The following is a 19,933-nucleotide window of genomic DNA, read 5'->3' as shown; positions in this document are numbered from 1 at the left end:
AACAAAGCGAATGCTGACATGGGTGTGAAAGATTTAAGTGAGTCAAACTCTCACAGTCAGATTTCAGTGTGCTAAAGCACCGTGCTTCTGTGTTACCTGCCCTGTGGTTTTTGTTTGCATAAAGCGTATCTCATTCAAACATATTACTACAATTCAGTTTTTTGGTTCTAGTGTTAAACTAGAAAAAAAATTAAGTTGACAGGAAAAAATACTTTCCATTCCAAACCAAGGTTCCTCTGATCATAAATATGAATACACCATCCTATGCTCATATGCAAAACCAGCTTCTTCCTAAAGTTTTTCAATATTAACAATTTAACAGTTCCAAAAAACACTAGATTTTGTTCTGAATTTGGCACGTTCCTAAGGCGTCTGCCTGTGAGGCCTTATTGTCATTCTCCCATTTCCTTCAGTTTATAGGAAGATACAAATCATTGATATAAATCTTCATTATTTGTTTTGCGGGAGGTTTTTTAACTCGAATTAGAGCAAAAAGGACTTAACTATTCCAACAAGAAATAACAACATCTCCATGAAGGGTGAGGATAAACAAATACGAAAGGCCCTTGCACCTCTCTGCAGTTAACAGAGCCAGGCAGCATCGGTTTGTGCCGTGCTCTTGCCAGGCATGGCAAGCTACCCGGGATCACGCCTGGTCAGCGCCTGAGCGGGAGCGCTCCCGCAGCACACACGTACAAGTCCTGTCAGTGCCATGGTGAGTAAAAAGCCAGGTTCTCCAGCTGCCTTCGACAAGGACAGCAGTGTCCTTTGTGCTGCATGAGCTGCGAAACCAAGTCCTCACACTTACAGCCGTTAACGGCACTTCCCAGGAGGCACCTAGGGTTTCCATCCCAGATTATGGGCTCATTCCATTTCAGTGCTCTGCAGCTCACTTTTAAGTAGGTGTATGCTTTCAGATACAATAAAGATGCCGTTTAAAATACTACATTGGTGAATGACAATTCTGCTTTAGGAATTCTCTCCCTCTTTGTCTTCTGAGTGTAAAACAGAGTCACACACCACAGGGAGGAACAATGAAACATGCAAACGTTTGACCTAAGGAAAGCGTTAGCCCTCTTTCATGTTGCAGCAAAATGTCCTCAAATCCCTCAGAGGTTCCCCTTTTCAGCCAAATGATTAGGCAAAAATAACCTTGAAATACTTCAGTTAATTACAATACAGTTATGATGAACGTGCCCTGTTATGAAGACAGAATTAGTAAATGAAAAGAACTTCTGCCCAAATCCCAGCTTTTCTGCCAAAGATTATTTATTCATTTTTCCACAAATACTATTAAACAGAAGAAAGCCACACCCTTTTCCAGAGATCTTTCTTCCTCTGTTTCCTGGATTTTGGTTGTGTTGTTGAGTGTATGCACATATACATGTACATATACAGGTCAAAATCAAAATAAAATTCTGCACTAAACTTTTGTGTTTAGTCCATTGTGTCCATGTGGTCCATGGAAACCTTCCGAACCAAATTGGCTGAGGAAATCTTACATTTAAGTCTACCCTCTATCTATGTTCACAGGGTTTTCTATGCAGTTTTGTATAGTTCTTTCTTTTTAAAAGCCTGGCTGGAATTTTGTCCAAAAAATGCTGCAGTACTTTGAGCTTTTTTCACTCAATTAAGCCATTAATAATGGTCCCCCATATTCTAATTTCCTGGTATAAAATGGGATCTTCTGCTGCAAGAATGCTATCTCAGAGACGATCAAATAACTTGTCAAACTGATACTTTTCCTCCATGTAACATCATCGTGAGGTAACTCCAGACTAAAATTCTACATTGTAATTAAAATTTGAATTGACTCACTTAAATCTTTTTTGCACATTTCCAGTCAAGACCTAGGCTTGTTGATAACCTATTTCACTTAGCCAAACATATTCTACGTAAGTTTTATTCTCCACTGCATGTGGTGTCAGTTATAGTGGCACTGCTCTGCGTCTTTTCATAACTTCAGTTCACACTACTTGGAATGATATTCTTTTCTACTATTTGTTAAGTTGTAGCTAATTTTTTTTATTCTAATCATAATCAGAGATGAGCAAATAATCTTTCTTCATCACCTCCAACTACATATTTGTTAAAATGTGTTGACAATGATAGTAAAAAAAATTTGAGTTTCCTTTTCTACCTGTCCCATATACTGAGTAGTTTCTTAGGTACTTCTGAAAACTAGAAAAACTGCTTTAAAGCAATTGCTGCAAAATATTAAGGGAGACCCTGAGCTAGCATCCATAGGCTGCGGGTAATTTCTCTGGACTCCATGCAGTGACCTAGAACAAATTAAGTAGATGCTTTGGTCTTTGCAAAACTGGGGTTCAAATATATGTTTTAAATAAATTAATATTCCCAATGGGTGTATTTAAAACATACACTGATCAATTAAAATTCAGTGCCCTACTGTATGACTGGCACCTTATAAATGTGGAGTTTACGTACCACCAGACTCAGGGAATGAAACCTCGTACTAAATTTAGTGCAATGGGTTTAAATAACACAATGAAAAAATCATGTAGTTGTTCAGTCCACCCATCACTTGATCTAGTCTTTGTGTCAGACTCACAGTGAACTGCAAAAGGAAACCCAGAAATACCTATATAAATAACTGCGAACCACCATAAGAAATACACCGCAATCTGCTCCTAGGTTTCTGTGAGAAGAAAACTAAACATTCCCTACCATGTTAAGGCCCAGTATAGAATTAGACAAAATAATTTTGGTAATTCTAGGCCCATTGCACTGAAGTCCCATGCCCTCATTTGCAACTACAAATACCTCTAATTTTCCAGCTTGCTTTGTCATGTCCTTTCCTCTACATTCACTACAGCATGGCATAACAGAGAGGGAAAAGGTAAATATTGTTATGGAAAGCAACATTCTAAAAAGAGAGGCTGCTTTTAGTATTTTGGAACATTTTCCTTATGTGGAAAATAATTCAGTATTTATTACATTTGTTGTAGCATTAAGTCAGATTAGCTGCATTAAAAAAAAACCATAAAATAAAATAAAGCACCAGAGACATATTTTCTCCTTAAATGAAAACCACAGCTTTGCATCTCCTTCTGTGGTTCATACATGCTTTCCCCTCCTCACAGGCCATTTCTTTTTCCCAGTCTACCTCACTGTCTGCAGAAACTGAGAGTAGGAGAGAAAGGATATTTTGCAGGGCAGGAGAGTATGAGCTGAGTTCCCGATGTTTACGGGATTACCACAAGTGTGACAACTGTCTTTGCATCAGGAGGTAAGCTTTAAGGAAACAATATGTAAGTTTTCCCCTTTACCAAAATGCCATTTTCTCCCACTCCTCTGAATGCAGCTGCAGCTAGAATAATTTCTACAAATACAGTCACTACCTCTCTGAAATCTTTGCAGGCAAATATTACGTTGTCCCTACTAAAAAGGATTAACTTTTGTTTCTGCATTCCTTAAATGTGGCTGTGGTAGAAAATGGGGAAATAGAGCAGAAAAGCAGGCTGGAAGAGAAGAAGCAGGGAACAGTGTAATTGGGTAAGGTGCCATGGGAAAAGAGAAGGACATGTGGAAAAGGAACCGAAGGATAATGAAGGATGTAGTGAGTAAGTAAGAAATAGAAAACTGGAAAGCAAGGAAGAAGAGAGATGAAAACTGGAATGCAAGAGGATGAGAGAAGGAACAAAAAATGCCAGCTCCTAGATTTACTACAGAGAAGTGAATGGGTAGACTTTTTTAATGTTGGCTGGATTTTTTTTGACAGCCCAAGGTACACCTGACTTTGAAGTCAATTTAAGATTGAAGTTAGCGTTACTAGGAGAGCAGACTTGGAAAGTCCAAGTACCATCAAATAGCAAGACTTAACACTTCCATTTATACCCAAAGCTAATATTAAAGAAAATTGGGAAGTACAAAAAATTTAGACGCAAAGATATAGTGAAATCAATATTAAGACTAAGAAAGTTCTGTACAAAACACATTATAGGCTGAAAACTCAATTTTGGAACTTTCAAATACACTGTAATGAAATATTGCAGACAAATGGAAGAACACTCCCTACCATCAAAGTGTAAAATACTTCCTTTATATATATAAAGAGATACAGTATTGCAATAACTGAGAAATACTTACTTTATCAACTAACATTAGGAAGACAATAAAATACCTCTATACCATATCTAGAAATATTACAGAGACTGGTAAATATTTGCTTAGAGAGTATTCTATGAAATACCTACAGAAGAAAGAGAAACAAAATTGCCTGAACTAGAAAAAAACATATACTTTATTAACTAACACTAGGAAAATTGTGAAATACAGCAGTACACATATGGAAACACAGTGAACTGAAAGACATACAGAACCCAATCCTGCTTTCCCTTATGCTGAAGTGATACAGTTCAAGAGACTGGAGTTATTCTGGATCCACTCAGTGGTAAGCAAAATAAGAATTTCTCCCATTGAGTATATATTATTTAGTCTTTGAGAAACAATGAAAAGAGTTTTGGAAGCTAAAAATACCTGCTAAGCATACAATAGAGTTCACTTTTGAAATATTAAATTTTAATGGCCTCTCCATGAATCTTCCTCTGACAGCTAGACTGTGAAAAGTCTGTGGAGCAGCTGAACTTACTCCAAATAGCAATTGTTTTTCCTAAGGAAAAGTTACTGTTGTAGACCAAATACAGACATAGTGAGACTATTTTGTGCAATCCTTACAATGAATTGAAGTGTCATATTTTGCTGCAGTGTGAATGGAAGTGACAATAAATAGTTTTCTTGTCCTACTTAGGAAAGAACTAATGCATTTAAGAGGGATGAATTTTTGTCACTATTTTGTATGCTGGATTTGAACTCTGGATGTTCTTCTATCAGGATAGAAACCCACAGTGAAAAAATTATAATTTGGAGGCTGTGTTGTCAACTCTTGTGATTTTTACTGAGAGCTTTGTGCTATGTGGTGATTTTCCTCGATCTCATCTTCTGAATTGAAGATATTATGTGAAAATCTGTTTTCTTTTTTCCTTTTTAAAAAATGCCTTGTCCTTACTGTGATACAAAACCACTTTAAGCATAAATCCCAATAGACAAAAACCAGAGGCAAATGTAAAACAAAATCCAAATATACTTTTTTTAAGATGATCTTATGATTTTGGGGGAACAGATTAATAATAATCCTGAGTGCCTATTTTTGCCATCATACTTTCCTTCTCTCAGCGTGTTATAAAAATTCTTACTTAGAGAACTTCTTATGATCAGTAACTGGACTCAAATTATAGGAAGCACTTCTGGGGAGGGGAAGTTGTAGTAGTTTCTGTAAGACATTATTTCTTATTAAATACAGGTTTTGCTGCTTGCACTCACTGGCAAAACTGTGCATGTTGCTGTCTATGTATAAATAATATATTGTATCCTCTATTTATTCATTTTGCCTGTTGTTGTGATCCAATCATGGGGAAAAATTATAGAACAAGTGGCAAAAAGGTCCTGGTCACAATACAATGCCTGGTTAGACATGGATGTAGTCAAATCTATTTGACCTTCCAGAAGGACAAAGTTCAGTTTCAGACACGCTTTCCATCTCCTTACCCTCAAATTGTTGTGACTGAGAAATTTTGTGTTACAGTTCAGTTCTCCAACCAGACTGAAGGATAGCTGAGACTGCAAGGGCAGCAATGTTCATTTGAATACATATTAGGCTTAACACAATCCACAAAATTCAACTGCATTTGAAAAGACTTTTTAAACTCTTTTTTTTTTTTTTTTTTTTTGTATTCATGAGACCCTTACAGGACAGAAAGAACCAGCAATGATCTGGACAAAGGAGAAAAGATTTTCCAAAGAGAGAAGCGTTATCAGTACATTAAGAGAGAAAATAGCTTTTTCAGGAGCTAATAGAAGAAACAAAAAAGAAAGGCTTTGTGATGAAAAGAGAGCTGCAAGAAACAGTGCAGGCAATGCTTAAATTAAAATGCATCTAATCCAGAACTGCTTTGCCCAAGCTTCACAATGTTGACGCTGGCAACAGAACTCAGCTGTCCCAGGAGCACTCACATGCATATTTCTTCCTCTCAGGGCATCTTCACCCAAGGGAATAAAGCAGCTTTCAGAAAGAAATGTTTCCTTTCTGGCACAGGCAGCAACAGGTTGTTTGTCACCTGAAGCACTTCCTCGCAGGCATGGTAACCCAGGTTTCTCAGAGAATATATCTTGTGGTGAGCTCAGGAGCAAAGAGCTGCATGTTAATCAGATTCTGAAAAATAGAAGCATGTGATGAAGAATAACAGGGGACAGGAAATTCCCACCTCAATCTCTTCAACAGGAGGGGGAAAGAAGATAGGAAGGAAGCCAATGGGTTCACCTGGGTGTGGAAGCTCCTCACTCTACTGTTCCTCCTGAGTGCAGACAAATGCCCAAGTTCTCATTGCTCAGCCTCCTGGCTGGAGTTGCTCCCTTTCAAGCTGCTCAGCAGCCAGTGTGCCATCACAGGGTGAAACTGCCGTATATTGCAGTGTAGGAGAAGTCACCAGGAGCATGGAAGACCAAGGCTCTGATCCCTGCTTCACAGTATTTCACAGAATCACAGAATGGTTTGGGTTGGAAGCGACCTTAAGGATCATCTAGTTCCAACCCCCTGCCTTTGGCAGGGACACCCTCCACATAGAATCATACAATAAATCATTTGGTGCAAAGCACAGCCGATCCCCTCAAAGAGAAAGAGACTTGTCTGGAGAAAAGTCATGATATGCAAGGGACATTTGGAAAGTCAAGAGCCGAGTCTCCAGCCTGAACTAGGCCAGGTGTTTTCGATAAACTCCTTTGTCATAGCAGTGTTGACTAGCTTTCTGACTTTTGTCAAGAGTTCTACCCTGAGCCTGCAAAATCTTTCTCCGAAAGGTAGGATAAAAGAGAAAATTGCCATTGAAAGTTTTAGGTTTGATGAATCATTTTTCTATGATGAAAAGCCATTTTGTCACAAAATTCCTGGCTAGCTGTAGTGGCGATACTATTGTCTAGTATATCTGTCAGACAGCCCTCCTAATTAAGCTATTTTTGTACAAGATTCTGGGTATAGTTTGTGACTCACAAAGCTTATGACTCTAGTTCCATATCACCACAGGGAAATTCTCCCAGAGAGAAATCATAATGCTGTGCTCCACTACCCAAAATTTTTATATAAAACATCTACTCTTCCATATTGGAGCAGACTGTCCTACTATCAGACTTTCAATTCCCTCAAACTGAACAGACTTTCAATTCCCTCAAAACATGGAACAAAAAGCAGAGGTCTTTGTATGAACAGAGAGGCATTTGATCAAAGCTTTTCATGTGTTCCTGGACCTAGAAGTATTTCATAACGTAGCAGTTAGACATATTCATGTCAAAATTCAGAAAAGAAAAAGGTAAAATGAAAAGTAAGGAAGTCTGATGTTTATTTGAAGTACACACAACAGATGTAAAACTATGCCAAACCATGGTGTCAGTATTGCCCGGCGGGTTGAACTGTTCTCCGACTTCTACACCATTTTTGCTCCATTAACAAAACTTAATTGGGTGATGAAATAGGTTAAAAACTTTTAGTCAAAACTGAAGTACAGTTTTGCAAGAAAAGCCTTCTAAAACTCATGCAGTAATTAATAAAAAATTAGAACAACAGCGGTCACAGCCATACCTGCTTAGAGTCTCCTGGGCTGCATCAAAAGAAGTGTGACCAGCAGGTCGAGGGAGGTGATCCCGCCCCTCTACTCCGCTCTGGTGAAACCCCACCTGGAGTACTGTGTCCAGCTCTGGGGGCCCCAGTACAAGACAGACATGGAGCTGTTGGAGTGAGTCCAGAGGAGGGCCACGAAGCTGATCAGAGGGCTGGAGCACCTCTCCTATGAGGACAGGCTGAGAGAGTTGGAGTTGTTCAGCCTGGAGAAGAGAAGGCTCCAGGGAGATCTAATTGCGGCTTACCAGTACCTGAAGGGGCCTACAGGAAAGCTGGAGAGGGACTGTTTATCAGGGAGTGTAGTGACAGGACAAGGGGTAATGGCCTTAAGCTGAAAGAGAGTAGATTTAGATTAGATGCTAGGAAGAAATTCTTCACTGTGAGAGTGATGAGGCACTCAACCCAGAGAGGTTGTGGATGCCCCATCCCTGGAAGTGTTCAAGACCAGGCTGGATGGGGCTTTGGGCAACGTGGTCTAATGGAGGGTGTCCCTGCCCATGGCAGGGGCGTTGGAACTAGATGATCTTTAAGATCCCTTCCAACCCAAACCATTCTATGATTCTATGATTCTATGATAACAATTTTCACCATGAAAGTGGAAGAAGGGTGTTGGGTGAAAGTAAGGTTACTCTGCAACTCTGGTACACATCATCAGAACAAGTGTTGGTTTGCCATAATACCACCCTCTTCAGATTTGATTCTTTCCTCAGGTTTGTTCCTGCTTCCAAAGAGGGTACCTACAATAATTTTATAGTATTATTACCATTTTTGCCATTACCATTGTTGTCTTTCTCTTCCCAATTAATTTCTAGGGTCTCCTTCAGACACCATATAGGTCACCCACCTATTTGCTCATGTTTTAGAGCGCAAAGTTTATGGGACCACCACGATTATATTTTTTTCTCTATTGTTTCTTTCTTTTTAAAGGATGGCATGCACCACAAACAAACAAATAAATAAACAAATTTCACAGGAGGAGAAAACCACTTAAAGAGACCTCCGGACAGATATGTTTCTACTGGTTTTGTTTATCACTGAATCTTGTTGAGTTCTGTTTGGCTGTCCAGCCATGCCAGTACCAGGAACATAATCAACAGCACAGTGGAAGCAGGTGCATTACAGCAACAAACCCTTTTACATGTTGTGCCTGAAGACTGCTCAAGAATCAAAATCAAGACAAATCACTTGACTAGTACTCACTGCTTTCTCTTTTTACTATCTCTTTCAAATCCTGCCCTGCTGGACAGAATAGCGCAACTTAAAGCTAATAATCTGAGATGCCAAACTTGTCACCAAGAAAATTGTTCCTTGAAAAGTACTTATCACGTAGCTTCCACTGAACGTCTTATTTCCTCTTCCTCGCAGAGCTACTGTGTCAGAAGGAACTGATGAGAGCAACTTGTTAAAAAGGGAACACCACAACATTTGGCATCCAATAGTGTGTGCTGGGCTTGACATTCACTGAGGAGGAGAAAAATACTGTAGACATGCAATCTCAACATATACTTCCAAATGGTTATATATAATATTTTATTGAAAGTTTTCATAAGAAGATAATGATGTATGATGCCTAGCTTCCAATTAAATAAAAGTGCTTGAAATCTATAGCCTGAAAAGTTGAACTTTTAAACAAAAATATTCAGATGTGGGAACCTGAAGTTAGGAACCCAGTAGATCTTCAGGTGCTCAGCATCTCAGAGAGCCTCTTTAGTAAAGCAGCAACTGAGGATACTCATGAGGACAGAGGACACTAATCAAGCCCTCTTGTTGGCAGATTCTGCCACTGTTTTTCTCCCTGTAACAATAAGTTTACTTTTCAAATATGTATGTCATTTCAGTTCTATAGCTAGGAAGAAAAAAAAAAGCATATATTTGCTGAATGATATCTGTGAGTAAAAGCTGTCTTGGGCTGTGTGTTTAGATATCCACAATATATTAAATTATGTCAATATAGCTTTTTTTTTTTGCCACAGTAGCAGATATTTGTGATGAGAACAGCAGGTATCATTCCATGGTGCATCAAAAGTTATATTGCATTTTTAAGGATCTCTGTTACTATTTGCTCTCATTATAAGGAAAAACATATTTTCTACAACACTTGCTATTGGTATGCAGCTGCTGAAATTGTTATAAGTATACAATAAATATTAGAAAATCTTAGGAATGGAACCAGCACTTAAGTTGGGAGCTGGAGTTTAAAACTTCTTAAAGCTGGAGGAAAATCTTCCTGGAATCGTCTATAAAGTTGGCAGTAAACCCTGGTTCTAGGTCACTATCTGGATACTGGGTTCTCCCACATATGGGCTTCTCTGGATCTGGGTCTGTACAGCTAATAACATTAACAACATCCGCCATCCCTTTCCCTTTTTGATTCCATACAGTTTTCACTTCTGGACACCTTTTTAAAGGAAATTAAATTCACAACGTACATTCAATAGATTGAAGTATCAGGTTGCAGTTTCTGCTTTCAGATTTTTTCTCTACAATTAACCTTATTTTGAAAGAAAATAAGACGAGATTAATACAAACAGGTGTTATCTGAAGGCTCTAAAGTTCTCTTGAAAATGCAGTATTATCACAATTTCAAGCACTCTTCCATAAATGTTACCTAATTATCTCCTGCCAGCCGATTTTAACTCAATTTTTTGCATTGCTTGTCTCAGAAGAGCAAAGTGAAACCTGCAATCAGAAAACTTGGCTGCTTTCAGATGCCACTATAATAATGAAATTCATAGTCTATATGCTTTTAGAGAATCATCAGAGGCCATAAAACTTAAGAGGCAGCCTGGGCATCTTTTTAACTTTGCACCGAATCGATGTGCCTAATCAGTGCCATCATAGTGGTGGTACCAGGAGAATTTTGGCTGCTTCGACTGAGGGCTTTTTTTTTTTTTTTTAGATTTGATGCTCACTCCTCAGTGAATCTCAGGGGGAGGAGTGGGATGCATATTCACATAGACTACAGATATATATGTTTGTACATGTACTTGCAAATGTGAAATCTCGAAGTTTTGCAATACCACAAGTAAAGCTTACTTCACAGATTTCCCAAATGTATGGTCTGATGTAAATCCCAGCTGCCGCAGAATATAAACCAATCAGGTTCCTTCCTTAATAAACACTATTGAATGCTATACAGGAGACATTACTTCTCCTACATCATCTTCCTCCCTGCAGCACTATGCTTCTATAGACTTAGTGGTGTTGGAGCGTTTTATCTACAAGTCTCTGATTCGTTTATGCAGATTCCTTCATTGTGTGCTGTGTAACTTCTGCAGCACCGGTCTCTAAGCTAGACTTTGTAAGCTTGCCTCCCACAGCTGATGCCACTTAGCCTGCTGCAAATTGATGTGGATGGCTCTCTTGCTTTGGAGACTGAACACTTTCACCTTCAGAGTACACTCAGCTTTCACTGGCCTGGGGCTTAGGAACCTGAGATACATTCTTAACTAGGAAATTCCACTTTGCATTGCAGCATGCTATAATCATACTAGTGGACTGAAATTTCAAGTATCCTAGAAAAATTCTACCTTGTCACTCTTCAGAAGGGCAATGGTTCCAAGAATTAACACATTTCCCTCGTCCCCACTCCATATTAGCACTTGAAACTAAGTACAGATTGTAGCTCAACCGATGAAAGTCAAACAAGTCAAGTACAGCAGTAGCTTGTGCATGTTTTCTGTTATTCTATTAATTATATGCATAGTAATACTGTATTTATGTGATCATTTTCACACACCCCTTTGGCACTGCTGAATGCTTATCAATGTTGACATCATGACAAAAATGACAAAAGCCAGGAAATTCAATGGTAGGAAAGGAACTTTGCCTTTTTCTTGTGCTACTGTGAAGGAAAAGACAGGCTGTGACCTACGTCGCATTTTCAGCCTCTTGGATTTTGTCAGTTGATGTTACAATCTTCTAAGTTATGTTTTTATCTGTGGATGCTTTTGATTTTCCTCTTAACGACAACTTGCAAAACAAGTTTTTGGAAAACATCGTTTCTGGTGAAAAGATGACACCATCCAATGCTTTGAGAGATGCTAAGAGAGGATGATGAGACACCTTATATATCTGGTAGCTACCCTGGGGTACTTTATGACCTCCTAGCAAAAATATATATTTATCATTAACCTAGGGTCAGTTATTGACCCCCTTAACCTACAGATGTTGCTTTGTACACAGTTGACATCAATGCAGTATAAATTACTGAAGCATCTCCCCAAAGGACTTGTAAATGGCATCATTCTTTTCAATATCTAGATGCCAGCTATCAGGGGAAAAATTCACGTGAGAGGTAAAAAACATGAGGTTAATTGAAATTAGCCCTCAACTAAAAAAGGAATCTTGAAGGAATTTTGAAGTTCCATTAAGTATGAAAATAACATTTATTCCCATGTGGGAGGCAGAAATTAATCTCAGATAAAAAGCTGTGACTATATTTCTGTTTTTCACTTCTCTTCCTGCCTTGGTTTTCCTTCAACACCCTTACCACATCCTGGGAATTGTTTCTGTGCTGCTTTCCAGTATATTTCCTTTTTCACTTTCCTTTGGTGGTGGGTTCCTTGCAGTGCCCCATGAAGAAGACTTTCATTCTAACAGCCTTCTCCAACAGTCTTTCTGAGGTGTTTCTATCTGCTTAGTGAGTAAAAAAAAAGCCTCAGTCTTCTGCTAGGCAAAAAGTTTGCTTTACCGTTGCCCGTGTGCGTATAAATAGAGACTTGCCTTTCTAAAGCAAACACTGAAATTTATGGATTATATTTTAAAAACCTTCATGGAAAAAGTTTGCATACTGTAAGATTAAGATCCACAACAGCTGACAGGCAGTGGTACAAAATGCCTGCGATTATAGATTTGTGTGGAGGACATTCGCCTCTGGAAGAGCAGGAATTACTATTCCCTAGAGCTCTGCCACCAGCTTCCCTTCCAAAACAAAGATCTAAATTCTTCATGGAGCTTCATGTCCCAGAGCAGCTGCAGACAGCACGTTTCTCTTTATAGTGCTTGCTCCTAGAGGGTAGGTCCCAAATTGGGTTCTGCGGACCACGATGATACATGCTGCTTGTCATCAAGACAGTGGCAAATCACATGAGTCTGCTTTTCCTCTTTCTAGCTGTTACATTACAATAGATGACAGAGAAAGAAAAAAAAATCAAATGCTCTTCCCTAACATTATGTTTCCATATAATCAGCTGCTGTAAATACCACTGGGATGCTACTCAGTCAGCAAAGAAAGGAAAAGACAATCCATGAAATCTTCTCTCTTTTAACATGCCATCCAAGCAATGGAAATATTTGAAAACACCTGTTTGAGGAATAGCAGTAATAACAGCTCGCTACCGGCAGCAGGGTTGTCGCAGGGGCTGGGGTCCCGGAGTGACAGGCGCCTCATGCCCATTCAGTGGAACAAGTAATCTGCTGTAACGCTACAAACCTCAGTTCTCCATAACTGCAAGAAAGTCATCTGTGCTGCCATGTGATATTTTAGCATAAACTCAAGACTGCGCTTTATGTTATTGTTCTCTTTGTACCTACTATCAGTGTAGGTCATGATTAACAGATCTGGAAAGACAAAACAAATGGGACGAGATGTAATTGCAAATGGGATGCATATTTTGTGGGTAGGAAAAAACACTAAAAGGTACTATCATGAACAATAAGTTGAGCCACTGTAATGTTAAAAACAAGGGTGGTATAAACACTAACAATGCATTAATGCCTTCTTGATATAACCTTTGAATAATGTATGATCCAGGGAAACCTGCCTCTGGGGTTTCTGATAGGAAAGGAATGACAAATAAAGGTAAAAAAAATAATACTGAGATACCCTAAAACTAACTTCGAGCATGTTGAGGTTGTTAAAGTATTTTTAGACTGTTTACTGGAGGTAGGTTCATGTATATTTTCACTATTGCATAGAGCTATCTTCCCTTTTTGTTATAGGATCGCTTTTTTTCTTCTCCTCTGCTCCATACCGTACTGTCAGTTCTCCGTTCATACTTTTATGTCATCCTCTCTATCTCTCACTATATATACATCCTGATTTGTCTCCTGCTCAGTAACCTACCTCTTTGTTTCCATCCTTCATTCCATTTATCTTTCTGATGGCTGACATGATAGAATTTGACAAGACTGACATAATCCACAGTGGGATTCATCTTAATTTTTTTTTTTTTAAATTCAAGCAAAAAGTACATTCCCAGAATATTTTAATCACAATATTTTAAACAATGTTTTAGTCTGATGGCATAAAATTCAAGGCTATAAAAGTTCATATGTTTAGTCTTAAATTAGCTTCACAATTAGTACCATAAACAGATGAGAAAGTGGCGCAGTATCACAAACGCGAGTAATTGGATTGTGTTGCAAATAATCGTTCCCTTCAGCACAAACATACAGGACAATTTAATTTCCATTTCTCAGGTGCGATCACTTCTCTGCTGTGCTATTATTTTCATCCTTCAGTCACAGTATCCTAGCTCCAGTCTTACAGCATTTGAAATCTTGTAGCCAACAACCTGCCTTTGCCGATATGCCGAGGCAGGAAACGTCTTATCAGCATTTGTGTGACTGACCTACTGTCTTGTGATCTCAAACCAAAATTTTCTGATGACTTAAATCACAAGTTTTGGAAATAGTTAGAATTCAGCAGTACTTCTGAGAGAATGGATGGACCAGTGAAGTGGGAAGTATGAAATTAATGCCATTGCAAGGTATGTGAGACTAAATGATTTTGCTTATAGCTCTTGGGTTTATGAAGCCTTCAAAGGCGAGCTCTCACGTATGTTTTCTTATGATGGGAGAGTCAGGGAACATGAAATCTGTGAGAACATTTTGGTAATGCCAATATGGACTTGTCAAGCTGCCAAGGTAATGTTAGTAGTTTGGAGAAAAAAAAGTACTGAACAGAAGGATCTCAATCCAAGAAAAACATTTCAATTAGATATAGAAAGTGTGTTTATTTTAATTTTTGTGCACTAGGGATTGCATTTGTGAAAATCAGTATTCATTGTTATCAACAAAGCCGTTAATAACAAAGAACTAAGTCATGTAACTCTTCTGTCAATAGGCTAGCAGATTGCTGTAGCACTACTTGTCCTCCTGAGTGTCTCAGATATAATCTGATATAAAGTAAAATTAGAAACTGAAGAAATCAGTTGTTATGAGAGGGCTTTGCTGGACTTTGAAGGGTGCAGAATCATGAGTCGGCTGCTCTAAAAACTGATCCAGTGTCTACCTGAGACAACAATTACAGAAATAGCATCCTAGAGTTCAACAAAGCACATACTGTCTGAAATTCAAATGCGTCATTGATGTCTATCAAATCCCGTTGAATCTATTGGTACTCAAGTTCGCAGCTACCCATTTCGAGAAATAAAGCCTAACTTTGTGCCAAAGTTCTGTAATAGTTGTTACATCTTCTACTTATCCTACCTAAATAGGATAGATATGCCTAAATAGGATAGATATTATGTAGTAGATCTCAGTATTTCTGTAAGGAATATGATGATTGAATCAAAACAGAACGATTGTCAAAACTCCTTAAACATATTTGTCTATGACAGAGAATAAGAAGAATGTAGACTTTGTTTCTTTTCTATTAGAAGCAGCCATTTCGTAATCTTTTTTATTAATGCTTTCCAGATTTTATAGTACTTTTTATTAGCCAAGCATCTGATTTCTCACAAATCAGTGTGTGCTGATAACCAGAAGAATCATGTTGGCAATACTGAAGAAGTTAAACCAAAAAATATGTTTTTAAACTTCAGTATTATCTCCAGTTTCTGAGCAACTTTCATATAGGCATAACAGACATATCACTCGAAAAGAAAAATTGCAGTCAAGAAGTTAAAAAGGATTTTAAAATACTTCCAGCTCCTGGGCGTTATCCAACACACAGCTACAAATATAGCTATCAAATTAGAATAATTTGATGACAACGGCTCCTTTTATCTTTTATTCTTCTCACCTATTACTCAATTCTCAAAATCCTATCTTTAATCTGCTGGATTTAAATGTTAAAAGAGGTTGCAAACAACGGATAGCTGCTGTAATCCTTCAACAAAGTGGAGGGGGTTAAGTAGCATCACTTTAGTCATGCCTGAGTTCTGTGATTTGTGAGTTTAAGTAAAATCTTTTAACATTATTTGAATATGCCAGGTTGATGATTTTTTTCCCCCAGTTAAATTGCTAACCAGCTCTCTGTATCTCAAATTGCTCCCATTTTTAGAGGAACCATGCCAAGGTATAACAGACAAAATGACTAAATTGGTTCTGGAGGGGACCATAAGCTGTTTAAAATAAGATTACATTTATTTTTTTAAACATCTTGTTTGTATGTATGTATGCGTGATTTAGAGTGTTAGTATTCTGTAATTTAACTGTATGATTTTATGCCTGCTGAACTTTAGGACGTTCATGAAAATTAGGTGCCTGTTTCTCTTGTTCCTCTGATGAATGAAATTTCAGTAAGTGTTGTCTTAGCCCCTTTTTGGCTGCCTTGTGCTTTCATGCTAACCATTTTCAATCATGGTCTACTATCATATTTTCCTATTTCATTCTCCTATTTGCATTCATCTTTACACCCTTTCTTGCAACACTCTCTCTCTTAATCTCCGCGTTATGGTGCCTATTTCTCTTCCCCTACTTATTGTCTGTGTGACACCTGTTAGAACACCCTTAACCTTCATCCTTTTTGTATCAGCATCTCCACAAACTGCTGTAACACACACTCAGAAATTGCAAAGGAAAGCATAATTCCCAGGGAACAGAGGTCAGGTATTTGTGAGACTCCAGGAAGGACTGGAAAACAAACTCTTCACTGTGGGCCGGGTTCGCCTCCGAAAAGTACCCCGCTGGTGGAGATTTTCTTTTTCACATCACTGTGCATTTTCAAGGAAAAGCAGAATCAGTCCCCTTGTTCTTTCAGCTTTAAAGACAAGCAGGATCAGGTAAGACCTCTTATAGCACAAACACAATAGCACCTGCCAGAATTATACTGCACCACATCTGTGTTTAACTTGGAAACTGCATTTATCTACAGAAATTTTAGGCCAGATAAGACACAAAACAGGAAACAGTGAAATCAGAGGTGATAACTAGTAATCTTGTGCTTCCTGCCTAGCATTACAATGTTGAAAATATTGTGGTTACAGACAGCAAAACATGTCTTTAACAGCAAGGTAGCAAATAGCCCCACTCTCTAAAAGTCTTCCTAACTTAGCTTTCTGATCCTGACAAACAAATGGAGGGTATGCTCTGTTTGATCTTTAAAATGCAAAGGAAGAAAAAAATACCCTTCCCAAACAATCGGAGAATTCCTTTAGTTGTGGTGATAGGGTACCCAGTTATTTGACATACGAGCAGATTTTTCCCTTGCTGTAATTATGTATTTAAGATACATAATTAACCAGTTTGTAAACTGATGTCTCAGCTGAAGATCACACTGACTGAATTCATATCCTTGTTTTGATATACAGTTTAAATGAGAACTCTGATATGTATTCTACTAATTCAAAATACATACATTTCCTTCTCAAGCATTTTATTTTAGAATCAAGGACTCTAAATTCAATGCCCTGAGTAACTAAATACTATTTTAAAAAAACCCTGCACTGGGCTACACAAGCTTCTGCAAATCAGCTTACCTGCCACAAGGAATTAATTCTGCCAGACTAGAACAGAAAAACACATAGCCATTGATAAGTAAGAAGCCAAACAAACAAACAAACAAAAAACAACCAGCATTAAACTGTGTAGAGGAACTGTTTGCTGATTCTTTCCATATTGCACATACTTTCTAATGAAAAGGATGGGTTCATCTACTGATTGAATCATGCCTTTTCTAGATGGAATATTTTTCAGTATGAAGTTCCTTCCTCACTGCAATCCAGGAGCAACTCCTAACAATGTAATGAGAGTAAGGTTTTGCTCCTTGATAAAGCCTGGCTTTTTCATTATTCTAGGTGAGTAGGACAATTTTGAAGCTAAGGCACTGGTGATCTGAAGTATCAGCCCAAGAACAAAATTCCTGTGATAACTTCAGTAGTTCTGTTGGATCGGAACCTCCAGTGAGATACGTGGTCTTTGGTCCAGCAACTCAATGCTATCAGTGAAATCAATGGTAAAGATCAATAGGAAATATATGGGTGTCACTGCTCAACCACTGATCATTAGAAAACCCCAGTGGGTTTGTGAACAGTTTTAAACTAAATCTCAGACCACCCACCAAATTATGCATTATCCTCACATACATTTAGTAACATGAAGCAGAGATACTGTCAGGTATGAGGCAGGACTAGATCTGTGGTATAGCCAAAACCAGAGATCAGCTCTTCTGAATCCTCATCATGCAATTTGTCCTTGCAGTTACTCTTCCAACTTGTTGAAAAAAATCAACATAGTATCTGAATGAAACTGTCAACAAGTCAATCATTCTTCTCTACTGAAATACTTAAGAGATTTGTTAAGATCAAGAGCATCAGCTAAAATTGCAAAGTGAGGTTTTTTCCAAGCAAGAATTCTATATCTACCTGTTATCCTTAGTTTCTGAAGAAGGGGCTCATCTCAAAGGGTGAAAGGAGGCAGAAGGGGCTGGGAAGACCATGGGTGATGAGTGCTGGATGGAGGTAGCAGTTACTGGAGGGATGAACAGCCCATAAAGGGAACATCAGCATACAAATATGACACTCTGCTGCCACACACACACTGGTGCTACCTGCATTAGATTATAATTGCTTTTGTGTCTCAGCAACAAAATGTATATCTAGGTAATGGTGATCTCATCCTATGAAACAGGTTTTTTCACCCTACTCAGGAACATTTTTGAAATTATGTCATTATTTAGAGCTAATTAAAAATGGTTTTGAACTAAAGCACACAATAAAAAGCCCAGATCCGTATTTACCAAAACACCAGCAGTTTAGCATTCTAAATCCCAGTTTTCTTCAGAAAGATGTTTCAGTACAAAAATCATTGTTTTCACCAGCTATTCTGTCTAAACACTTCCTTTCATGTTTTTTACATTGCCCAGTCACCCTGTTTTGCATGACTGTATTGATATATATTGTAATATATGCATATTTTAAAACATTTAGGCATCTCTCAAAAGTAAAACTCAAACCTCCTTCACCTAGTCCTCATCTATACAGATAAACATCACCAAATGCCAGCAGCGAGATCACTTAATAGAACAGTGTCTGAACAGCGAAGGACATATATCAAAACAAAATTGCACACAAAATATACCACCAAAAGACTCCTTCAAGTAGGTTTGTTATTGGTTATAATTAAGACTAGTAATGTTATAAAAGCATTAAGGCTTGCTTGTAAGCCCTCTATCTCACCGCCTGGCAGGGTATGAAGATGCTCAGTCCCACCCTCACTAAATTCACTCTCTCACTGCTGTTATCACTGAGGTGTTTCAGCCCCTTTCAGATGACCTCCCCATCCAACTTCCATGTAACCTGTGAACCAAGACAGCATTGTGCAGGCTGGCTGAAAATCAAGACCTTCATATCCCGTCTGTGTGCAAAATAGACACCTCATGGCATTAACAAGACTAAGTCTTATATTTCAGGAATCACTTGAGACGCATCATACACCACAGTGTCAGCAGATTCTTTGATCTCTTGTGGCTGAGAAGTCAATAACTCTTTCTTCTCCATCACCCCAGGAGGCATGCTCAGAGGGGGCAGCTGATGCATACCTAGACAGTGACCTCGACAATAAATCAGGACAATGGGCTTCTCAGCCTACCCATGGCCAGCATGTCATGTTTACACGATCTCTATCCCTCTGGCCATCTCTCAGGCACTGACTCTTTTCCTTAAACTGTGTGTTGCTGTGGATAAGCATGTCAGAAAGTGTTTTAAATTAGATCAATATGGAGCAAACTATGAAGCCGCTTCTACACTATGTATGTAAAGTGGACTCCCCCCTCAGCAACAATACAGATGGAGTTATGTGAGTAAGCTAACTTTTGCCTCCTCAACACACTCAGGGCTCTGGGAAAACTCTGTCAAAGGTCCCCTTTCTCAGAAACACTGAGGTGTTCTCAATGAAGACCATTTACAAAGGAAAGCACCAGGGAAATGCAGAGTTGATTGTGCCCAAAAAGATGCTGCGGATCATAGCGGCAGAACTGTAGGACTAGTTTGGATTCACACGCATGAGTGTCAGCCAGCCTGAATGTCTCTCCTGGAGCTCCAGCATTAATATCAAAAGATAGGAGAGGAAATTTTG

Source organism: Grus americana, chromosome 3 (assembly GCF_028858705.1).
Source record: "Grus americana isolate bGruAme1 chromosome 3, bGruAme1.mat, whole genome shotgun sequence".
Classification (NCBI taxonomy): Eukaryota; Metazoa; Chordata; class Aves; order Gruiformes; family Gruidae; genus Grus; species Grus americana.
This window is presented reverse-complemented; position numbering follows the sequence as displayed.